The following is a 23,701-nucleotide window of genomic DNA, read 5'->3' as shown; positions in this document are numbered from 1 at the left end:
CAATAACCTTATACTGCTCTATTTTATAGGAAGCAGAAAATTTTATGAGTTCAGTTTAGTTTGTATTCCAAAGCAGTAAGTGAAATTATGAATTTGCTGCATTTTCTTACAAATAAGCAATTTATGGCTTGAATGAACTCTTTGAGTGATTACAGTCTTCAGTAGGAAGACATGGTATTTAATATCTTTAAAAATAAACATACCTCTAGTAAATTTAGGGAACCATAGGATGAATAACATGAGAATATTCATGCTGCAAAAGGACAAAGTAAATTTGCATTTACACAAGAATAATTTCTACAGAAGAATGGACCAGTTGTGGTGATATTATTACCAATGACAGTATCCTGTGTTACCCAGGTACCTCCCTGAAAAAATAAGTGCACATTCTACCCAATTAATTTCAGAATTCTACCCAATTCTGAAGTATGTGATGACAGCATGAATAAACTCTGCTTTCAACTCTCTGTGAGAAAAGCGTTAAATACAGCATCACAATTTAATGTTCAAATAGAGACTAATTCCTCATTTTCTTTTTGAACATAGTAACCAGTCCTGTTTTTACTTTCTAATCATTAAGAGATATATGATTTTGGTGACCCATTGAATAATTTGTACCTTGATGTATGAGTTTAAAGAGAAACTTAAATACCACAACCTATCTATATTTTTTAGCCTTTTATTTCTTTTCTAATTGTAAGTGATGCATTTAGCCTTTAGACGTGAATTTAATATAATATCTCTTAGGCTAAAAATGTGTTTCTGTGTTTATTTAAAATATATTGGTTATTTTCTATAGTCTCAATGCAACTACAAACTGCTATTGCTTTAATATAAATTTTATAAAGTAGTTAAAATGCTTCAGAAGATTCCGTAATTTTTAGTAATTTAAATTTAGTCCAGGATTCTGAAAGCCTCTACATTACTATTTTATAAATTATCAAAGAACTACAATGATTAAAAAATTCTATAATGGAATCTCCATTGATGGGATTATTTAAGTGAAATTTACTGGATGATATTGTTATTCTTAAATTAATGTTGGTGGAGATGTAGCTGATATATTGGCAATCATAAAAATTATGTAATTTACATGTTTTTGAGTTACTTGTTACATGATGCTATCAAATGTCTAAATAATTCAGTATATGGCAGAAGTATGAATTAATTCATTTCTCTTTTTTTACCAGTTGGAGTACTTTAAATGTTTTAGCTTAAATGTATGTACAGCCATAAAGATAGGTCAAGAAAAAGTTGTTTTTTCCATGCAATAATTTTGAAGCACTGATGAATTTAGATATCAGATTATTTAATTGCAATATAACACCACCCTCCTCATATACCTGCACATCATTTATCTATCCACTCTATCAATATTTATGATTCTTGGTAACAGACACATTGTCACTTTATTTTTTAATTGTGGCCATTTTAAATTTATAAACACATTACAATTAAACCCAACCTGGCATTTGTTAATGTAGATGGTTTTCTTTTCCTTCTACAGCAATAGACCTTCAGAGAACATAGGCAATCCAGGGTTCTACACTTGTCTCAACTGTGTGTGTGAGTTTTGTTTCTTGTCGTTGCTGTTGTTGTTGTTGTTGTTGTTGTTGTTGTTGTTGTTGTTGATGCTTTTCTTGCTTTTTTGTTTTTTGTGTTTTTGTTTTGTTTTGTTTTTTGTCCTACAAAAGAGTCTCTCATTTTAGCCTTGTCAGCTTTATTGGCAGTTTACTATCTTTAGAAATGGCTGAAAAGCACTCAAGATTCTGGTGCATGGATTCCTCTCACTAGTCCAGAATGGTATTAGGAACATGGAGAGGCAAGTAAAAAGATAAACAATATTTTGAATCAAGGAGAAAATCACTTAGCATTGGGGAGAGGTGTGGTTCAAGGAAAATTAAGCTGGAAACCTTAAAGCAGCATGATAGTAGTAAAAACAATGTCTTCCTCAACCACCATTGTTTATGTGAAGGCCCTAAAATATTACTCTCATTTTTGTAATAACCACCCTGTCCTTCATAATTAAGCTCTCAAAAAGAAAAGAAAAAAGAAAACAAGAAAAGAGGAAAAGAAAAGAAATGGGATCAACCACTCTTTGAAAGGCATTGTGGTAATAAATTTAAACTTACTAACAATAATACTTGATACAAGCCCTCAAGGAACTATTCATTACAATTATGTAAAGGAGATTCAGAATACACGAAGAGAAATAATTAAGACATATTTATGAAGTTAAAGATGAGCACTGTAGCAGTAAGTCGTGTCTATTTTAGATTTCTAGCATTATTTGTGCTTGATCTCACTAAGCTGTAATATAATTAATATTTGAAGTACTTGGACACTGTAAAATGATTTCTACCTACTACAGTCTTTTGTGTAGCTGAGAAAATATATACCATCAATAAAAGTAGAGTCCTAATTTATCTAATGTTAAAATAGATATAAAACTTAATTAACTTTGCAGAGCCTATTGATATCATCTAGCAAATTTTGTGAGTTAGCATGAAGGGAAATTATGATGCAAGGACTGTAATGAGTGCTCATATTTGTCAATAATCCAAAAAAAAATCACTCAACTTAGTACCGACAATGTAGAACTCAACAAATGTTAACAGACACACGTTACTCTCCTTGCACTATTGTGCTCATGAAGCTGATTGATTCATATGACTTGAAATCTTTCTTCTTTAGAGATAGCTTTATGCCATTCCCCAGTTTTATATTTTACCTGGGTACCTTAGGATCACCTAACAAATTGTCATCTTCCATAATTCAAATTCTATGCTGATATGACTATTACTAATTACTCAGCCTGAAAAGGATAAATTATTTTTATTTACCACACCCTAATACACAATAAGGCATCATCTCTCATTCAATGAATCTATGAATTACTTTGTCTTCCTCATTGCCAAAGATTTCTGTCATCATCTATAAGCCTACTTGAATGACTTAGTCCTGACTCCAACTTTTCCCATCCAATTCATCTATCATCCTTTTCTTATACACATTTTTTTAAATTTTAGAATAGTTTTCTCATATAACACCCTTTTAAAAAAGTATTTTCTCTAAGACATTACTTGACTCATGTCAATTATTTAATGTATATTTGTTTGTTTATTTTAGAGAGAGAGACAGGGAGAGAGCATGAGCAAGGGAGAGGGGCAGAGGGAGAGAGGGGGGAGAGGGAGAGGGAGAGGGAGAGGGAGAGGGAGAGGGAGAGGGAGAGGGAGAGGGAGAGGGAGAGAGAGAGAGAGAGAGAGAGAGAGAGAGAGAGAGAGAGAGAGAATATTAAGCAGGCTCCACACTCTGTGAGGACATGACATGGGGCTCAATATCATAACCCTGAGATCATGACCTGAGCCTAAATCAAGAGTCAGATGCTCAACCAACTGAGCTATCCAGGTGCCCCAACTCATGTCAATCTCTGACTTAATTTTTTTCAATACATTACAAAGTATTTTTTTAATATGCATATATTTTTAATTTTCCTTATTTACCTTTCCAATTTTATCTCTCTATATATACTACTCCGAAGTTTATTATATCAAAATTGATATTCATACTTTTGTCAGTATATACTGAGAAACAGTACATAATTGTCTTTGTGGGTTTTATCATGTCATTCTTCTAGCCTAAAATAAATTCTTCCCTGGTTTTTTTTTTACATCTCCTTTTCTAACAGAGCAGAAAAACTCATCATTGATATCACCTAGACCACCAGCATCATGGCAAGCTCATTATTGTTTTCACTTATGCTTAGCATAGGCACATCTATATGGATCATTTTGGTTTATTTAATGCACATAATCTGTTTCTTTTTGTTTATTTTTCTGCTCAGATTTTGAGAGAAGGAACCATGTGTCTCTCAAAATTGTGTTCCTAGGGTTTAAACACTGTGCCCCACAATGTGTAGACAGTGAAAGTGGTTTTACATTAGGGATGACTATTGAAAATGAATACAGGACAGTCATCTGGACTTAATTATTGAGCATTCTGTAAATTATAAAACTCTGTAATTTACTCTGAAAATATCTGGATAATATTTTTCTCTTCTTAAGGATATGTGGGTGTACACTCTATTTAGATTAGGTATACTTTAAGGTAAACATTAAGCACAGCCTTCCATGTATGAAAGCCTGGTATTTTAATCATATTCCTTTACTGAAATATTCTGTAATTCTGGCTAAGTCATGAAACCGTTTAAACACTGCCAGTAGTAAGCTATAGATAATAACACTACACTTCCTTGCTAGCTGACGAAAAAAAATGAGAAGAAATGTGTAATTTCCTAAATTTGTCAAAAGATAGCATACTCTGAATAAGTTTTTAAAAAACTATAACTATGGTTAATATTTATTTTTTCAAAACTAAATTTACTAACATAAAAGTATTTATATAAATGATGTCAACGTATTACTCAATATGTTATAGCTCATTTTATTATTTTAAAAATGTTAAATTAATTCATGTGGCTTATATGAGTTTACATTTTCTATGAAAAAAATCTGCTTAAAATGCTGCCAATATATTTTTATTGAATTCAGATTTGTTTATAAATTTTGACATGAATACTTATTATCAAATGCAATAACTGCAGATGGCAACTTACATGAAAAAGCAGCAGAGTAAATGTGAAAGAATTAATGGTGGGCTGTAGAATTTAGTACACATATGAGATCCACACCTTTAAAAGGTTTCAATTCAATTTCTATTTTATTATGGATAGGAATTAATAACTGGAGAAAAAACAATTCTGCTTACTAATACAATTCCCAAAATTTAATGAACGTCTACTGCACATATGGTATACTTATCAATATTTCAGGGTATCCAAAGCTGGACAGAACATCAATACCAATCATGGTAAGCCCAGGAGTGGAAAGTTCAGACTGATATAATAGAACTGAAACAACACATTCTTATTTAGAAGATTATATGAGGACTTTCCTCACTGTATCTCTCCTTCCTGACCTTTTGCTTAACTTCTTTTCAGAATTAAGTTATTTATTAATATGGTCTTCAATTTCAAACTTGATACTTTTTTTCTAAATTGGACCTATTCTGAATGCCATTTATCTCTTTAACTTTTTTCATCCTACCTGTCAGGATTTCTCCGGTCTTGCCTGATGGGCCTATCAATGAAGTTGCTAGTTATATGTGTTACAAAACCGCAAAGCTATGCAACTGAACTGGTTGAAGTCAGACTTTCTACCTTCAAGGTTTTTCATATCTAGTGGGGAATCTGATAAATAAACAGATAACTGCAATGGAGCATGAAAAAGGTAATTTCTGAGTGTTGTGAGAGCCTATCAGGGGACTATTTTATAAGACATGGCCAAGATACACAAGGTTGAAGTAAAACACTGGGAACTAAAAAGAAAGAAAGAAAGAAAGAAAGAAAGAAAGAAAGAAAGAAAGAAAGAAAGAAAGAAAGAAAGAAAGAAAGAAAGAAAGAAAGAAAGAAAGAAAAGAAAAAGAAATGGTGTCTGGTAACTATAAATAAATATAGGCAATACTCATTTAACATTTACTATGTACACTGAGCACTATATGTTTTACATGAATTCATTTATAAAGATGTAAAGGACAGTTACAGACAGTTAATAGGAGGCATAGTCGGGACCTCAACTTAAGACAATGTAACTACTGGCAATACGCTCTGAATTATTATATCACATTAGAAAATTGATGAGAATAAATTAATCTTGATTTCCCCCAAATTAAACATCTTGAAGACTAATATACAAACACATCAAATAAGAAATATAGAAAATGTTTTCATTCCTTTCAAAAAACTTTGATATTGCCTGTTGCCTTTCTGTGGTACCCACAGCTTACCTATTGGGTAATGGGACACTAGGTGAAAAGTATGTGAAGCATTTCTTGATAGTGTACTTAGTAAAGTGAAAGTAAAGTAATGAGGTCTGAACTAAGACAACGACAGAGAGAAGGTGAGAAATGAAACATATAAAAGACAGTAAGAATGATGAATCAGTAAGTCTTAAAGTCCTAAAATCAGAAGGTAAGTAAGGAGAGGTCATGGAGCTTATGGCTTCATCAAGTGGATAGATTCTAAGTTTACAGTATATGAAGAAAAAAAATAAGGTTGAGAAGAGTTTGGATGCATTCATTCTTTCAGCAAATATTTGCAAATAGAATGTATTTCCGTCATTGTGTATAACTCTAGATTTGTAATTAACCAGAAAAAAATTGTTTTTAACTCCATGAAAACTATATTAAACTTTGAGAAAATATATACAAGAAGATTTAGAAATAGATGCAATTACAACTTAGGATAAATGTAAAGACAGAGTTTAATAAGAAAGTATGAATTTGAGTGGCAGGATATTTAAATCTGTGCTTAAAAAGGATATATTAGAAGATGATATTTTTCATAGTCCCAAAATTTGAGAATTCAGTCAGTCAAGTCTACTGTCATGTCAAGAGCCCTTCCAGTCATGTGGGGGTAAAACCTGGACGTGAAAAGCCTAAAGTAGGTGAAAGAAGGGTTCATTTATCTTTGTTTAGAAATGTTTTATGATTTTTTCAGTGTAGAGGACCTGAAAACATTTGAGTATATATTAAATAATTCCTTTATCACTTTTTAAAAAATCTCCTTTCCCTGCCTGCTAACATAAGGTATTAATAGTAGTCAACCTTATATCTGAGTATTTTTGGTACAATATATTGAAGGAGAATGCAATTCAGGTAAAAGAAGACTGACCATTACTAAATATGGATAAAAAGACTATGTGTTTATTTTGGGGAAACTGTCTTTTCATTTTATTTGGGATCATTACATGACATTATGCAGAAGCAGGATTTTGCTATTTTCTTTATTTGTAAGTAAAATGAGAAGTGATGGTTATGAATTTCAGATTGCCAAGAGGTGGACGGTATTGGCTTTGTTCTGTGCCAATACTCATAAACTTGAGCTCCATTTTCCAGAATGCCCGTCCCTATAGGCTTCTGGATTAAAGTTAGCTAAGTTGACCAAGGCCATAACGCACTGAGGGTTGATATAGGGTACCAGATGCTATTGTAATTTGTACATGTTGTTGCTAATCTGCTGGCTCACTTTGTTGATGTGTAACAGCTGAGTCTGAAATTTTTTGGCTATTGTAAATAATGTTGCTATAAACAGAAGGGTGTGTATATCTTTCAGACTAGTGTTTTGTTTTGTTTGCTTCATATAAATATCCAAACGTTGAATGGCTGGATCATGTGGTACTTCTATTTTCAACTTCTTGAGGACACTCAGTATTGCTGTCCATAGTGGCTGTACCATTTTGCATTTCCACTTACAGTGAACCAAGTTTCCTTTTCTCTACATTACAATAACACATGTTATTTTCTGTATTTCTGATACTACCATTGTGATTAGCGTGTGGAGATGCTTCATTGTGGTTTTGATTTGTATTTTCCTAATGATCAGTGATGTTGAGTGTCTTTCCATGTACCTCTTGGCCATCTTTATGTCTTCTTTGGAGACATGTCTTTTCAGGTCCTCTGCTCATTTTAAATTAGATTGCTTATTTTCTGATATTTAGTTGTATGTGTTTTTATATATTTTAGATATAAACATCTTATTGGTTATATTATTTGCAAATATCTTCTTCCATTAAATACATTGTCTTTTGTTTTGTTAATGGCTTCTGTCATGTTATACAAAAGTTTTTGTTTTTGTTTTTGTTTTTTTTTTTCAGTTTGATGTAGTCCCATTTGCTTATTTTTGCTTTTATTGCCTCACCTGAGGAGACAGATCCAAAAACTATTGCTGAAACCAATATCTAAGAGCTTACTGTCTATGTTTCCTGCTAGTAATGTCATGGTTTATGGCCTCACACGTAAGTCTTTAATCTATTTTGAGTTTGTTTTCTATATGGTGTAAGAAAATGGTCTAGTTTCATTCTTTTTCATGCAGTTGTCCAATTTTCCCAACACCATTTGTTGAAGAGACTGTTTTTCACATTTCATGCTATGGCCTACTTTCTTGAAGATTAATTTGCATATAAGCATGGTTTATTTCTGGACTGTATTCTGTTCCATTGATATATGCATCTGATTTTGTGTCAGTACCATACTGTTTTGATTACTGTAACTTTGTTGGAAATCAGGGAGCATGATACCTCCAGCTTTGCTCTCCTTTCTCAAGATTTCTTTGGCTATTTGGGGTTATTTTTTTTTTTAAGTTTATTCATTTTGAGAGAGAGCAAGGAAACAAGGGAGGGGCAGAGAGAGAAGGAGAGAGAGAACCCCAAGAGGGCTCTGCACTAAGAGTGCAGAACCCGATAGGAGGCTCAAACTCATAAACTGTGAGATCATGACCTGAGCTGAAATCAAGAGTCAGAAGCTTAACCGACGAAGCCACCCAGGCACCCCTATTTGGAGTCTTTTTTAGTTCCATACAAACTTTGGGATTATTTCTTCCAGTTCTGTGAAAAACACCAATAGTGTTTCGATATAAATTACATTGAACCTGTAGATTGCTTTGGGTCATTTTTTGTATTTATTTTGGCTTCATTTTTCATATATTTTCTAGCGTCTACAGGTAGAAACTTAGGTCATTGATCTTACACCTTAGTCCATTTGGTATATAGTCATTGTTTGAAGTAAAACACTTCCTTTAAGCTCTGCTTTAGCTGCATACTATAATTTTGATATATTTAATTTTTGATATTATTATTGACTTTAAAACATTTCATGCTTTCCATTGTTCTTGGGTGATTATCCCCAGGTCAAGGGCTGTGACAATATGGGTTTTGCCTCATAAGTACTATTCTCTCAGGAATCATTGTCTTACCCTGTTAGATATTCAAAGTCTAAAAACAGAGCCCCATATGCATTTTATTCAAGATTATAGCTGTTTATGACACTATGAATAGTTTTTTACTAGTTATCCTATCATATGAGAAAGGATTAATTCCCTGATGAATGACTTTTCACCATGAAGAAAAAAAGTATTCATAGGGCAATTTGAAAAGACAGAAGAGGCACTTTTGGCAAGTTGAGAGAATAAACAAGTAGTGAAACTTCTGCAAGATAGTTTTCAGATATATAGAGTATAAAGCTTTTTCTATTGATTTTGAAAATAGCAAGCAGTATCTTGTGATGGGTGGCTTTATTGTGCTGAGGTATGTTTCCTCTATACCTAGTTTTTTTTCGTTTCTAGCAATTTTGATCCTTGTTTTTAAAAATGCAATATAGAAAGGCAGTTTGAGGACATCAGAGAAAATTTGAATGTATTAAAACTATTAAATTATATTAAATATTAATTCTATTAAAATATTATGGAATTCTTGTTAACTTCTTAGACATTGGTATGTTGCTGAATTTTTAGGTAATGAATATGGAAAAAATGAGTGACAAGTCTATCTGTAAGCTACTTTCAAAGTGATTCAGATATACATGTACATGTGTAGGTATGTGTATGTATATGTGTATATAAATCAGCTATGGAATAATGCTAACACATTTTTATGCAAGATGGAGGACAAATGAGCACTGGTTGTAATTTTGTGTACATTATAAAAAATTAATCAAATATCGGGAAAAGCCATCATGAAAAATCTAAGACTTCAATTTTGTTTCTAATAATGACTAATCTATCTCACTGCCTACTATAGTGTCTGAAACACAGTAGGTTCTCAGTAAATATTCAATGAACAAAAAATAATTACTAAATTAATCAATAGTTATTTGCTCATATGGCTGGAAGAGTAAATTATTATGAAAATAGTTTTCACCAACTAAAATTATTTAATAAGCCAAAATTTTAAGACATAAGGATATTTGCTACACATATAAAATTTATGAGTATTTTTATTATAAATTTCACTGTTGGTTATTGTTACAATAACAGCTGCTTTATTTCCATCATACCATTTGATCTCTACAAAAATTTGTAATATATTTAGATTCATTCCTTACATTTGAAGAAACTAAGGTAAAGAAAGATTAAATGACTTATGTTAATGCCCCTTAACTAATAAATGGCAAATCTAAGACTTGATCAAAACAATTTTTACCTTGTTGATATGGACCTTTTTATCACATCATGTTGCTTCTTTCTAATGTCTCTGGCTATTTAGCAAACCAGGTAAATGCAACTCTCAAACTTGACTTGACACTTACAGAAAAAAAAATCTTATTTACTCTTAATAGGGGAAACGTGTTTGAGTATTTAAGATACAAATCATTATTTAGTTGGACTCCTAAGCTACCAGTAATCATTTTTAACAGAGTCTACCATTACTTTTCCCTTTTGTCTCATGTGACTGAACAATAATTGAGTTTGCTAAAGCTTAGAAATACTGTATCACTGTAAGGGGGCGCCTCTCGTTCTACTTTGCCTGAAGTCGCCACTCCTTGCCTGAAGTTAAAGGAGTTTTTATTGTTGTTGTTCTTGTTCTATCACATGTAAATTTTACTTTTGATCCATTGGAGTTTAAGGAAATTAATAGCACTTACAGGGACACTATTATAAGTGGACCACCAACACTATAATTATTCATTTTAAATTGGGAATGAAAAATAATGTAATTCTCCAACAATTCTTATATACATGTTGTATTACATGATATGGATTCAAGAATTGTAACTAAAAGAAAAAACAATACAGAACATCTCAAAAATGAAAAAGTCTCCTCTCACCAAGTGAGCATGACTTGTGGATTTATAGCAATAAGAATTTCAGTGTATTATAGTGCAGATTTTTTTCTTCTGTGGACAGAGAACTGTATTTTATAGAACAGTGAATAAATTCATTTTCCATTGACACATTCATAGTTAAATGACAACTGCAAATGCTTTTTTCATGAGTTACTTACTGTCATCAGCTTTTATACTCATCACTCCACGAAGGGTAACACCTCAACAATGTCTACTCAAAGTTAAAGGAGTCAGACTACATCACAAGCTTAAAGGGAGCTTAGATATACTAATCTCACTACTTAAAGACCATCTAAAGGACCTTGAAATACCAAGGAGATTGGAAGTGTAACTATACATTTAAATATGGGTATATATTTTCCTGTCTTTTATAATTTCTCAAAATGTATGATGTAATGAGTGGTATAAAATTAGGTAATGAGTGAAGGATGTCATTCTAATGAATGGTAGCATAAATAAAACAATGGATATATCATATTACTTCTATTTCCTAATCATTTATGCTATAGAAAAGTCTGTATACATTTCCTAATCATTTATGCTATAGAAAAGTCTGTATACAAATATAGTTTATATGAAACAAGAGCCCAGGGTTTCACATAATTATGTCATTATTAACTCACACTGATTCCGAAACTAAATAGGGCCCTTGTTACTTATTCCCATACAATTTTGTACATCTTCATAGTTTATGAATATCAACTGTTAATAAATTATATTTGTTAATTTCTAAATGTGTATTTATATCTCCCTAGACTATACAGCTCTATGTGGGTAGAGACTGTGAATGGGTTATTCACAGATCTCAATGTTCAACAGAGGGCTTAAAACAAATTGAAAGCTTGGTAAATGTTTGTTGAATGAATGAACAAGTGAATACATGAATCTATAGAAATCACATTCAATAAGAAAAAGAGAAAATAATTTTAGGGAAAATAACTAAAATTATGAATGCTTTTTTATGACAAAATATTTTCCATTTATAATAAATTAAAATCTATTTTCCCCTTCATCTCATAAAAATGTTCAAAAGTAACAAATCTCTTCCAACTGGATATTCCTGTATTGGGAGCTGGCAAAATACACTCTGGTGTCTATGTTTGTATACAAAGTTTTATTGGAAAAGAACCGTGCCCATGTGTTTACTTATTATCTACAGCTGCTTTCAATGGTAGCTGCAACAGAGCCTGTCTTTCCCTCAAAATCGGGAATATTTATTATATGATCTCTTACAAAAAAAGTTTTTTGACCCTTATAGTACATGCTAGCTACCTGTTTAGATAATATTTAAAAGCTAAGTTTTGCCAAACTCTCCCAGGTTCTTCCTAAGAACTATGAATTATTTAATTTTACAATTAGGTCTTTTGGAATAAACACTATTCCTAAGTAACTTTCTCAATGCAGTGTTCTATATGTTAATTCATTAGGCTAATATCATAATTCTAAGCAATTTGTTAAAAGGTGTGAATCATTTGCAAGAAACTATCATTTTACTTGACTTACTTAGTTATAAAAATAACAAAACTGGAAAAAGTGACAATTACATGCATAAAGATGTTTGTTATAATAACACTAATAACCATCATATATTAAAGTATGCAGTGGATACAGCTATGATGCATTTACTTAATCAAATATTGTGTAATGAAAAATATGAAAATCACATAACCAACTGGGTGACAACGTTGAATAACCTCATAACTGAAGGGAGGAAGACAATAAATATCTATACTAACTATGCATGCTGAGGGACGAGAATGGAAAACATATTATAGGATGATGGATAGTTTTTTTCTCATTGGCATTTAGTGTTTTTACTTGCCATTCTGTTTTGTTCTAATATAGTTATATATTTTTTTCCTATGGTTCAAAATATACAACTTTATGTTAATGTACCCCTAAAAGGTGATATGAAAGGAAATGAAATCTACACAAAATTATTCTTATGGTGGAGCTTGAAAACTACCTGGGTATGAATTATTGGAAGATCTCAAACACAATAAAAAAATCACAGAATATTAGGGCTGAAAGAGAGTTGATCTCATTCATATTATAGAAGAAAAAAATTAAACCATAAATATGGTCAAGTGACCACATGAAAAAGCATTACTTATTAGTAGCTAAATTTGAACTTGTATCTGAAGTTTCTTATACCCTAATCAGGTGTTCTTAAATCTAACACTATTCGCTATTGTTCTTATTTTAGAAAATACATATAGTAGAGGGAAAATGTTTCATAACTTCTTATATAATCTTACTGATAATGTAGGAGAAACTTTTTTTGGTTTCTAAGTTTAATAGAAGAATGTGCATGCTCTTGGTTTTATATAAATTATTTAAAAAATAAGCACAGAGATTTACACATATAAGCAAAAATAAAACCATATGACCTTTTTATTTCAATTTCCATATATGACTTTCAGTTGTTTTGGCTTTGGAAGACACACATAACCTTTCAATACCTCATTTCTCCATCTACAAAACAGAAAAGAACACTTGCTCCCAAAGGACTGTATTCAATAATGTACAGTCATATGCTATGCAATACTATCAAAACTTAAACGGGGCGCCTGGGTGGCTCAGTCGGTTAAGCCTCCGACTTCAGCCAGGTCACGATCTCACGGTCTGTGAGTTCGAGCCCCGCGTCGGGCTCTGGGCTGATGGCTCAGAGCCTGGAGCCTGCTTCTGATTCTGTGTCTCCCTCCCCTCTCTGCCCCCCCCCCCCCATTCATGCTCTGTCTCTCTGTCTCAAAAATAAATAAACGTTAAAAAAAAATTAAAAAAACCTTAATCATTTGGGGTGCCTGGAGAGCTCAGTCAGTTAATGTGTTCCACTCTTGATTTTGGCTTGGGTCATGATCTCATGGTTTGTGAATTGGAGCCCTGAGTTGGGCTTTGCGCTGACAGTGTGGCAGAGCCAGCTTGGGATTCTCTCTCTCTCCCTCTCTCTCTGCCCCTCCCCCACTTGTGCTTTCTTTTTCTCTCTCTCTCAAAATAAACAAATAAACTTAAGAAAAATCTCAATCATTTAAATGCTTCTAAACTTTTAATTCTTTATGGCACTAACACTGAATTAGATTCAGTGAAATGAAGAATTAAGATATTGTAAAGATAAAATTGAAATATCTTATATTTTAAACATAGTCATATTTATGACTTTAATAACTCTATATTAAATATAATGAATATAGGGTACATTTAAATTTTAAATTAGTACTATTTTTGATGTCCTACATATGTACTTATTCATAATATTCATTGATCCAAAAACAGTTTAGGACAGTTTGCAAGAACATGTGCACAAAAAGGAAAAAGAAAGAAAAAACAAAAACATAATGTAGGAAGTAAGGTAAAGGGAAAATAGAAGCCAGAAATGACATTAGAACAAAAAGTATGGCAAAGAGTAATGGATCATAAATTTGGTTCTAAGTTCATGAATAGCCACTGCAAAGTAGGAAATAGTTCGGTTACATAAGCTAAAAATAAGCAGTTGTTAACAAATACAATCGTTCCTTGTGTGAATACCAGAATGATTCTTGTGAAAAATCTAATAGAAATGGTAGTCTCAATAAGCATCATTAAAATAAATATAACAAATAGTCACAAAAGGTTAATTCTTAATCAACTCCTAAGTGTAAGCCATGGTTTAATGGAAGATGCCAAAAAAAAAGTAGATCTGATTCTAATCTTTATGACAATCTGAATTATCTATAGAGATATTTTAGACTGTCCGGAATCACAGATACTTAATTAGAAAATTGATATTGTTGGGCCACCTGGGTGGCTCAGTCATTTGAGCTTCCGTCTCTTGGTTTCCACTCAGGTCCTAATTTCATGGTTCCTGAGTTCCAACCCTGAGTCAGGCTCTGCGATGAATGTGCAGAGCCTGGCTGGGATTTTCTCTCCCTATCTCTCTGCCTTTCCCCTCCTCATACTCCCTCCCTCACTCTCTCTCAAAATAAATAAATAAACTAAAAAAAAAAACAAAACAAAAAAAAAAAAAAAAAAAAAACCTATATTGTTTCTCTTACTTGAAATTTCTATTGTACAAAGTGGCAGTAAATTTGAGATTGTATTCTGACAGATTCTTGAAGTTCAGATAATATCAGTTGCTAATAAATATTATTACTCTGTGCCTTGAAAATGAACTAAACTGACAAAGACTTTGGCATTCTCTTACAAAATTGATCCAATGAGGGCTTGTGACCTAATCGAAGTTCACATCAACTTCTCTGAGAAGTGAATGGGTGAAATAGTCACAGGAAATCATAAGTTTATCTTGAAGAATTTTTTGTAACTTTTGTTTTTAAAATAAAAAAATTGTTTTTAAAATTAAAAAAATAGATGACAGCAAACACTCATATCACACAAAAATTATATGTGTAAATACATTAATAAAATGTCTCTTGGAAAAATAAAACTTTCTAATTATTCCAGAAGGTTGTCTGGTTGTAAATGTATGTGTGGTCACAGAAAAAAAATTGTTATGCAGAATTATTGGCTATTAGCAATTAAAACTTGTAGTATATATAGGGTAGGTTGGGGAAAGGATATCATAAAACTTATGTTCAGGCAAATGAATGAATCAATACATTGTGCTTTAAATTTACAACTTTTACTCACCAAAGATTTTTTTTAAAAAAACCGTAACAGAGTTCACAAAATGAAAATCACCTTTCCTGAGCCTAACTATATCAGAGAAAATTTTTGTCTACTTATTGTTAGGATTTCTTAATATTGCAAGGATTCATGTTGTTGAAATTTCTCCAGTATTTAGCAGAAAAATACATTACTCAAAACCTAGAGAGACAGGTTTGTAAAATACCTCAAGGTTAGGAAATGGATTCAGAGAGTAAAAATATCTCTCTCATAAATTAATAAGTTTTGTCCCTGATTTGAAAGCTCAAGTAAAAAATACATATGACTGAAGACGATGTATAAAAAAGTGAGATTACCTAAGTGCACAATGTTTTTCAGATCTAAAAATATCATCAATGCAATAAAAGCTTCATTTTGCACATTCAAATTGCTGTGCCTACCTATTTGCAAACTCCTTCAGGTTAAAATTCAAAAAGAGTGACTCTGAATGGAAACTTAATGTGTGCTGAGTAGGTTCCATTATTGAGAACATAATTACCATATACAGTGCCTTGCCCAGCTAATAATGCAAGCAAACTAAGTGGCAGGGCTGTGGTGAGAGGTGGTCTCCGTTTTAATGACTACCTGCAAGAGGTTTCATAAATCTCCACTGAAATAAAAGACTAACTCCTGGAAGAAAGTGCCATTAAAGTTGGAAAGTGCTGGCAGAACTGATTATAAATGGATTGAACCAGAATATTCATGCACATCCCCTTTTAGTATTTTTTTTCTTGGTATTTATAAAGATAGCTATTATATTATTTGGCCCATAACTCAGAAAGATGCAGATTCAATTGTCATTTTACATTAGGTATATCCGTTATCTATACATCTTTAGCTCTATCAGTCTGTACATCTGTATTATATATTAAATCTATATATGTATTATTCTATATTATGTTACTATAGCTATATTATTCTATATTTAATTATATCAATATTTTATATATCTACATTGATAAATTGATATAAAGATGGATATATATACATATATATATCACTACATAATATATAATATGCCTTATTCCTATATACATGTATATGTATCCATTTTGTGATTTTTCTCCCCAGTATATAAACAGATGACACTTTATGCATTGTTGAATAATTATCATTTTTTCATTTAATATATTCTTTAGAATGATGACAGGCATATGTATAATCCTTGCCCCAGAAATGAATATACATATTCCAATTCTAGGAAAAATTATGTTCATGAATTTATAGATGCAGATGTCTGGTAATTAAGGTGCTGTAATTGCCTTACAATTAATTATCCATTTAATAACAGAGAAGACTTCAACTTTTTGTCACAAATAACATAGCAATTTTCTATGGATAATATATCTTTAGATCTCCTGAATGGACTTTTCTACCAAAGATCCATGCAGGAAACAGAAACCACTGTAGGCAGTTTTAAACATGAAGAAATTTCATACAGGAAATTATGTGGTTACCAAAGCATTGCCAGGGCTGAAGGAACAGTTCCTAAGCTGGGGTGTCCCAGAATAACTCCCAGAGCTACAGAACTGATCTACTCCTAGAGCACTAACTCTGAGGTCACAAATGAAAATATGCCAGAAACAAGAACCTTTGCCTTTTGCCAACACAGCCCAACACTCAGGAAGCTGGGAAATGTATTCCTGGGGCTGCTGTCCTGGAATGAGACACCAGATTAAGGCACTGCACCCCTCTGCTTGTTAACAAGGAAGAAAGCCAGGGTTTGGACCCGGCAACATTATTGTTGGGAACCCTCACTTGTCCTGAGTAGTAACAGTCAAAAGCCACAAAAGGAGTAGTTTCTGCTTAATTCTTGCCTTTCACATATCACTACAACTACACAGCATTCAAATGGTGGAATCTAATTTGCATTCAGAATCTTAGCTAAAAGAGTCTGGGAAATGTAGGTTTTCAATTTCAACCTTACAGTAAATGAAGGTTTACATTAAGATATTAGATTGAAACCCTAATATGATTTACCTATAACCAGTATAATCTTTGCATAGGGAATAAAATAGATCCTAAATATGATGTAACAGGATACTATATTAATATTTACCCCATAAAAACATATATACTCCCAACCTTACAGGGTTCTGTCAGGAAGAACAATTATCCCAGTGTGTGTATGAGGGGGGATATTTAAAAAAGAAGTTGGGGGCACCTGGGTGGCTGGGTTGGCTAAGCATCTGGTTCTTGATTTCGGGTCCAGTCATCATTTTGGTTTTCATGAGTTTGAGACCCACGTAGGGCTCTGTGGCACTAACCACACAGAGCCTGCTTGGGATTGTCTCTCTCTCTCGCCTTCTTACTCTGTCTCTCCCTGCTTGTCCTCTGTTTCTCTCAAAATAAATAAATAAACTTAAAAAAAAAAAGAAATTGAGTAAATCTGGCAAAGAGAAGTTAAAATAGGGACGGTGAATCCTAAAGGACTGTTAAGAGTTTGATAGAGACAAATACTCAATACTCAATACTCATGTATTTAGAGACCAGCAGCAATTGGTCATGTGAAAATGAAAAGTCAAACTGAGACCACTCATTATTAAGACCATTTCCCAAAGTCCACCTTTTTAAACTTGGAAGGTAGTGACATTCATGGAGGTATGGGGAGCATATTTTTATTAGATATTTACTATATGATAATAATGGTAATAATGATAATATTTTTTCTGCTGCTGCTATAGCAATTTATCACAATTCAGTGGCTCAACATCAAATGCATCTACTGTCTTACAGTTTTTGTAAGTTAGACGTCAAACACTGCAGATGAAGGTGAAATCAGGGCTATGTTCCTTTCTGGAGGTTCCTAACATCTAGAGAATTCCAGAATTCTTTGGTGTCATTCATCTTTTTTTTTTAATGTCTAATTATGTGTATGGGAGAGAGAGAGAGAGAGAGAGAGAGAGAGAGAGAGAGAGAGAGAGAGAGAGAGAGAGAGAATTGGTGTGGAAGGAGCAGAGAGAGAAGGAGACACAGAACTCCAAGCAAGCTACAGGCTCTGAGCTGTCAGAACAGAGTCCACCCCGGGGCCCCATCTCAAGAACAGTGACATGATGACTTAAGCCGAAGTTGGAAGCTTAACCTACTAGGCCACCCAGGTACTCCAGCATTCATCTGTCTTTAAAGCCAACAATTTTACATTTCTATGTGACTGTTTTTTTTCTACAGTCTCATCTCTATTCTGCCTCTCTCTTCCACTTTGTGTGATAACATTGGTTTCACCTATAAAATCAAGGATAATGTCCCCATCATAAAGCCCATACACATAATCTCATTTATAAAGTCCTTTGCCAAGTAAAGAAACATAATCACAGTTCTGGAAATTAATAAATGCACATTTTTTGGTTCCTGTTATTCTACCACATCTGCTGAGAGTAAGAATAACAATGATAAAATTTCCTATGCAGAGAAAATTTCAGCTGTGATATCTTAACTTTCATATTACATGTTTTATATTTATATATATACATATTATATATGTATATATATATATATATATATATGATTAAAGAGACACATTTTAATAGATCTTTTGGAAATATCTGAAAGTTCATATCCTATTTGGTTGTTTTGCACCAAATATATGCAGTTTAGACCAATCTAGTTGGAATTCAGAAAAAGCAAGTTTACTTAATAGAAATAACTGCATGTGAAAATAATCTTTTATTTCAAAATGATTTTATTAACATAAGATTATACATATGCTCTGAAAGTCATTTTAGAAAATATCTGAGCACCTAAATTGTTTTTTTAACATGCAACTATAGATTAAACCTAACACTTGGATCTATTACTTACTACCTACGTTATAAAATGTCATATTTAGAAATATGCCTATTATCTATGTCAGTATTATTGTGTCCATTTGAGGATAATTATTTAGTTAAAACCAACCTGAAAGTGATTTCAATTTGGAAGAAATGAATACAAGAGGTACAATGTGCAGTTTAGAGGTTATATTTTTTGGAGTAAAAAAAAAAGACTTTACTGTTGACAGAAACATAACATGGGAATGTGAAGGAAGAGATTAAACAGGTACATGGAATAAGGCCTGCTTAGTATGTGTAAACTGATAAAATACAGATGTGTGACCAAAAAAAAAGAAAATAAAAATAGTTATGGATACAAAGTATCCACACACAGTGTGTAATTCTCAGAGGACGGGAAGTATATGTATCTATTCATATTTCTGTCAAAACAGATTAGGAATAGCACCACTGCCATGAATAGAGGTTCCACAGGCCTTACCAGCCTATAGGGTACCATTAACAGAAATAATTTATATTTCTCAGGCTCTTTCTGCATGGGCTAATGTAGGACATCAGCCTTCCTTCTGGTCCCTGCTCTTTCCACCTAAATTTCTTGGATTTCCCAAGTTGTCTCACCGGTGAAATAAGTCCAGACGATAGCATTCTCTGCCTGCTTCTGCCACTTTCGTTGGGTACTGTTACTTCTGTCACTCAGTGAGTTTCAGTTCACAGCATAGAAGCCCTCCAGAGGCACTTCTGCCTGCTGAACATGCTGTTTATTTCAGTGGACGCTACTCCATTCATAGTCTCCCAGTCCACACCATGGATGCACCAGAAGTACCCATAAGCTCTTTGGTACAACACATGAGAGAATGAGCGTCTTACTGTTTCTTCAGAGTCAGAGTCTGTTCATAAACTACCAAATTGTTGTTCTCAGGTCCTGAAATGTAGCGTTTTGTGGAAACACATTTCTCTATTTGCTAATGGCGGTCTTCCCTTTCTTTGGATTTAGAGGGAAGATGTCCAAATGACTAATCTCTTCAAATTCATGTTTTCTCTTTTCCCTTTGTGTATTCAGACATTCTTTTTTTTTTTCCTTTTTTTCTTCTTGTAAGTTCTCTTATGAGAGCCTCAAACCTCCACAGAAATGGACTTCTGCTTATCCTTCCCCACCAACTTGCCAGCTAGGCACGGACTCTTCTTTGTGAAAAAGACAAAGCTTATATCTGAACTGGAAGCAACATGTATTCATAATATGTATGACCTTTAATATTAGATTTGTTTTAGGGTACTGAAATTTTCAAGCAGCACAGAAATGTAAAAAAAAAAAATAGTAAGTAAACCCCATTGATCTGAAACTGAAAATACACTACTAAATATCAAGTTGATCTCACTAGTGCTGGGGAAACTTTTAATCCAATCATATAAAAATGATAAATCTCCTTTACCCAAGTTTGGAGGTGTAAATATCTGCAACATGGTTCTAGGATATATTGGGTATATCGATGTCTGAAAGAGGAAAGAACAAATTCTAAACTTAGCCTCACTTCAACCAGACTTGAGACATGTGCTGTTTTGTGATCATCCTGTATTCTGCAGAATCTGTGGACCTATTCCCAGAGAAGTACTATAGTGTAGGGATTTTGTGGAATTCATTTATCTCTGTGAAACATTCCTGCAATGACATTTCCCACCTGACAATCTAGTCTCTCTGCTGAAGAAAATGTTCTATTCATTTAAATTGAATACAAATTTTCTCTTGCACATGAATTTAAAAATATCAAGACTTAGGGCTGACATCACCTCTCTATTCTCATAGGAAGGGGATATATTTTGAAAATAATTGAAAAGTTGATTATCTGTTTAATCTTAACATTTGACATACTAAATTTATGGGTAGTTATATACAGATATGTGAAAAGTTATATCGGTGGTGTAAAAGGTTGTATCAGGTATTGAGAAAAAATAAAAGTTATCCTAAATATCCCAGAACCTAACACCAAATTTTATATATAGTAAGGTAACTTGAAAAAAGTTTTTGTTGAGGGGAGCCTGGTTGGCTCAGTTGGTAAAGTGGCCAACTCTTGATTTCAGCTCAGGTCATGATCTCGTGGTAAGATCAAGCCCCTCTTGGGTTCCATGCTGATAGCACAGAGCCTGCTCGGGATTCTCTCTCACTCTCTCCCTGCCCCTCCCCTACTGGTGTGCACTCACTTTCTCTCAAAATAAATAAAACTAAAAAAAAAAAAGTTTTGTTTATTGTGTTGCTTTCTCTTTAAATGTTTTTCAGTACTTTTGTTAACATGTTACTTTAGTATGTTTACAGGCCAGGCCAGAAACCATTATTCACTTAAAATAGAGTTAACTTGTTAAACTTTTATTGACAATTAAAAGGAAATGTTTGCTATTAACATTCTATATTTTATAATGTTTTATATCATATGATATATTTTCACTTAATGGTACTCTAAAGCTTTAAAAAAAGGCAAATTTAACTCATGAATGTGGTGAAAGTAGATACAGATTAAAGGATCTAACCAATAAATCCTATCGCAATCTCTACATAATACAAAAAAATAAACCTCAGCTGCAGTGAAACTCATTTGGCAGTATGCCTCATTTCAATATGAAATTATTTTATTGCCTTATTTGGAGAGTTTATCAAGAATGAGGAATAGGTCAAACTGAACCCAAGTTCCATCAACATTTTGAAATAGGAAAACAGGGAAAAACAATGGAAGAATCTGTGTGAAACAAAACAAATACAAAAAAGAAAAAGAAAAGAAAAAGAAAGCTGCAAGTGTAGGCCAAGTATCTATGTTCTATATGCAATCTATAAGGCAATTATTTTTCCCACTTTGATCCATGGTTAATATAGAGTACTAGGTCATTCTATCATGGCTGCAGAAAAATAAAGGGAAATGTTATTTTTATACCTACTTATATAAAAATATATTCTTTTTTAACATATATTCAGGCATAACATCCATGTTCTTTGTTATTTCTTTTATGTTTTAGCTCTTTACATGGTGATATTATCAGCCTAGTCTTGGTAATTGTTAAAATAGACATCAAGCCAGTGCATAGCTTTGAAAGGTATGTAGGTGAATAGGTACAAAGTCATGGCAAATGGAACATCTCTAGTATGTTCTGATGACATTTAGCTAACAAGAAAATTCAATGAAAATAAGAAATATAATACTAGATATATATTTATATCTAAATAGATATTTTAGCATTAATTCTTTTTATGAAAAAGTAAAGTAGATGTGGAAGAGAGAATATCCATACTGAAGTGTGAAAAAATCCGACATTTCAGCCAAAGAACTAGGACTTCTCACAGAACAACTGTGAAAAACCTATTCATTTCTAACTGTTGGGGCATTACTTGAAGTTTATCCACAATCTCCCTTTATTCTTTTTATTATCTGCCTTCAGGTGCGCATTGTTTCTGATTCGAAAGGAGCTGTAATCTTACTGGGGTTTACTTGTACCTGATGAATCCTGAATGAGACCTTTCAGTCTTGATAATTTCATGATTTTTCTTTTTCTGTCAACTTCATTTTGGTGTGTCTAGGGGTGAATCTCTTGGAGTCTAACTCACTGAGGTTTTCAGATGTGTAGATGACTTTTTTGTTATCAAATTTGGGGAGCTTTTGGCCATTATTTCTTCAAAGATATCATCTGCCCCCTTTTCTCTCTTTGTTTCCTTCTGGAAACAAGCATCCCAGTTTCATAGTTTCTCCTAAGTATCTGAGCCTCTATTCTGTTTTTCTTTACTTTTTATTGTTTCTTTTTTTCCTTTCTTTCTTTTCTTTTCTTTTTTTACCAAGCTGAATAAGGTTTAATGATCTGGTTCAAGATTATTAATTCTTTCTTTCTTTTGCACTGAATCTTGTACTGAACCTCTCTAGTGAATTTTTTTTATCATAGTTATTGTGCTTCTCCACTCCATTATTTCTATTTTCCTTTTCTTTTTTAAACTTTCTGCCTCTTTATTTATGTTTTGTATTTGATGGGGCATTGCCACATATGCTCTAATTCTTTAAACATAGTTTCCTTTGATTATTTGAACATATATATGGTAGCTGTTTTAAAGTTTTAATAACTGTACAGTTTTGAGTAACTGTATTCTCTTATTCTTATGATTCACTGTTTTTGGGGTTTTTTTTTTTCCTATGTATGACCACACTCTCCTGTTTCTCTGCATGTAGTTATTTTCTTGGTGGTATTGATGATAACCAGGTATTTTATTTTATTTTATTTTAATTTTTGTAATGTTTATTTTTGAGACAGAGAGAGACAGAGAATGAACGGGGCAGGGGCAGAGAGAGAGGGAGACACAGAATCTGAAGCAGGCTCCAGGCTCTGAGCTGTCAGCACAGAGCTGGACGCGGGGCTCGAACTCACAAACCGTGAGATCATGACCTGAGCTGAAGTCGGATGCCCGACCGACTGAGCCACCCAGGCACCCCTTATTCCTCATAGTATTTTAAGACACATTCCTCATAGTAAGACATTAGTATGTAAGTAAGTAAGACATAGTAAGTATTTTAAGACACATTCTACATTCCTCATAGTATTTTAAGACACATTACTACACTTCTCTAATTCTTTAAGATTTCTCATCTTAAAGA

Source organism: Felis catus, chromosome B1 (assembly GCF_018350175.1).
Source record: "Felis catus isolate Fca126 chromosome B1, F.catus_Fca126_mat1.0, whole genome shotgun sequence".
NCBI classification, from domain to species: Eukaryota; Metazoa; Chordata; class Mammalia; order Carnivora; family Felidae; genus Felis; species Felis catus.
The sequence above is the reverse complement of the archived record's forward strand: the minus strand, read 5'-3'. Positions refer to the sequence as shown.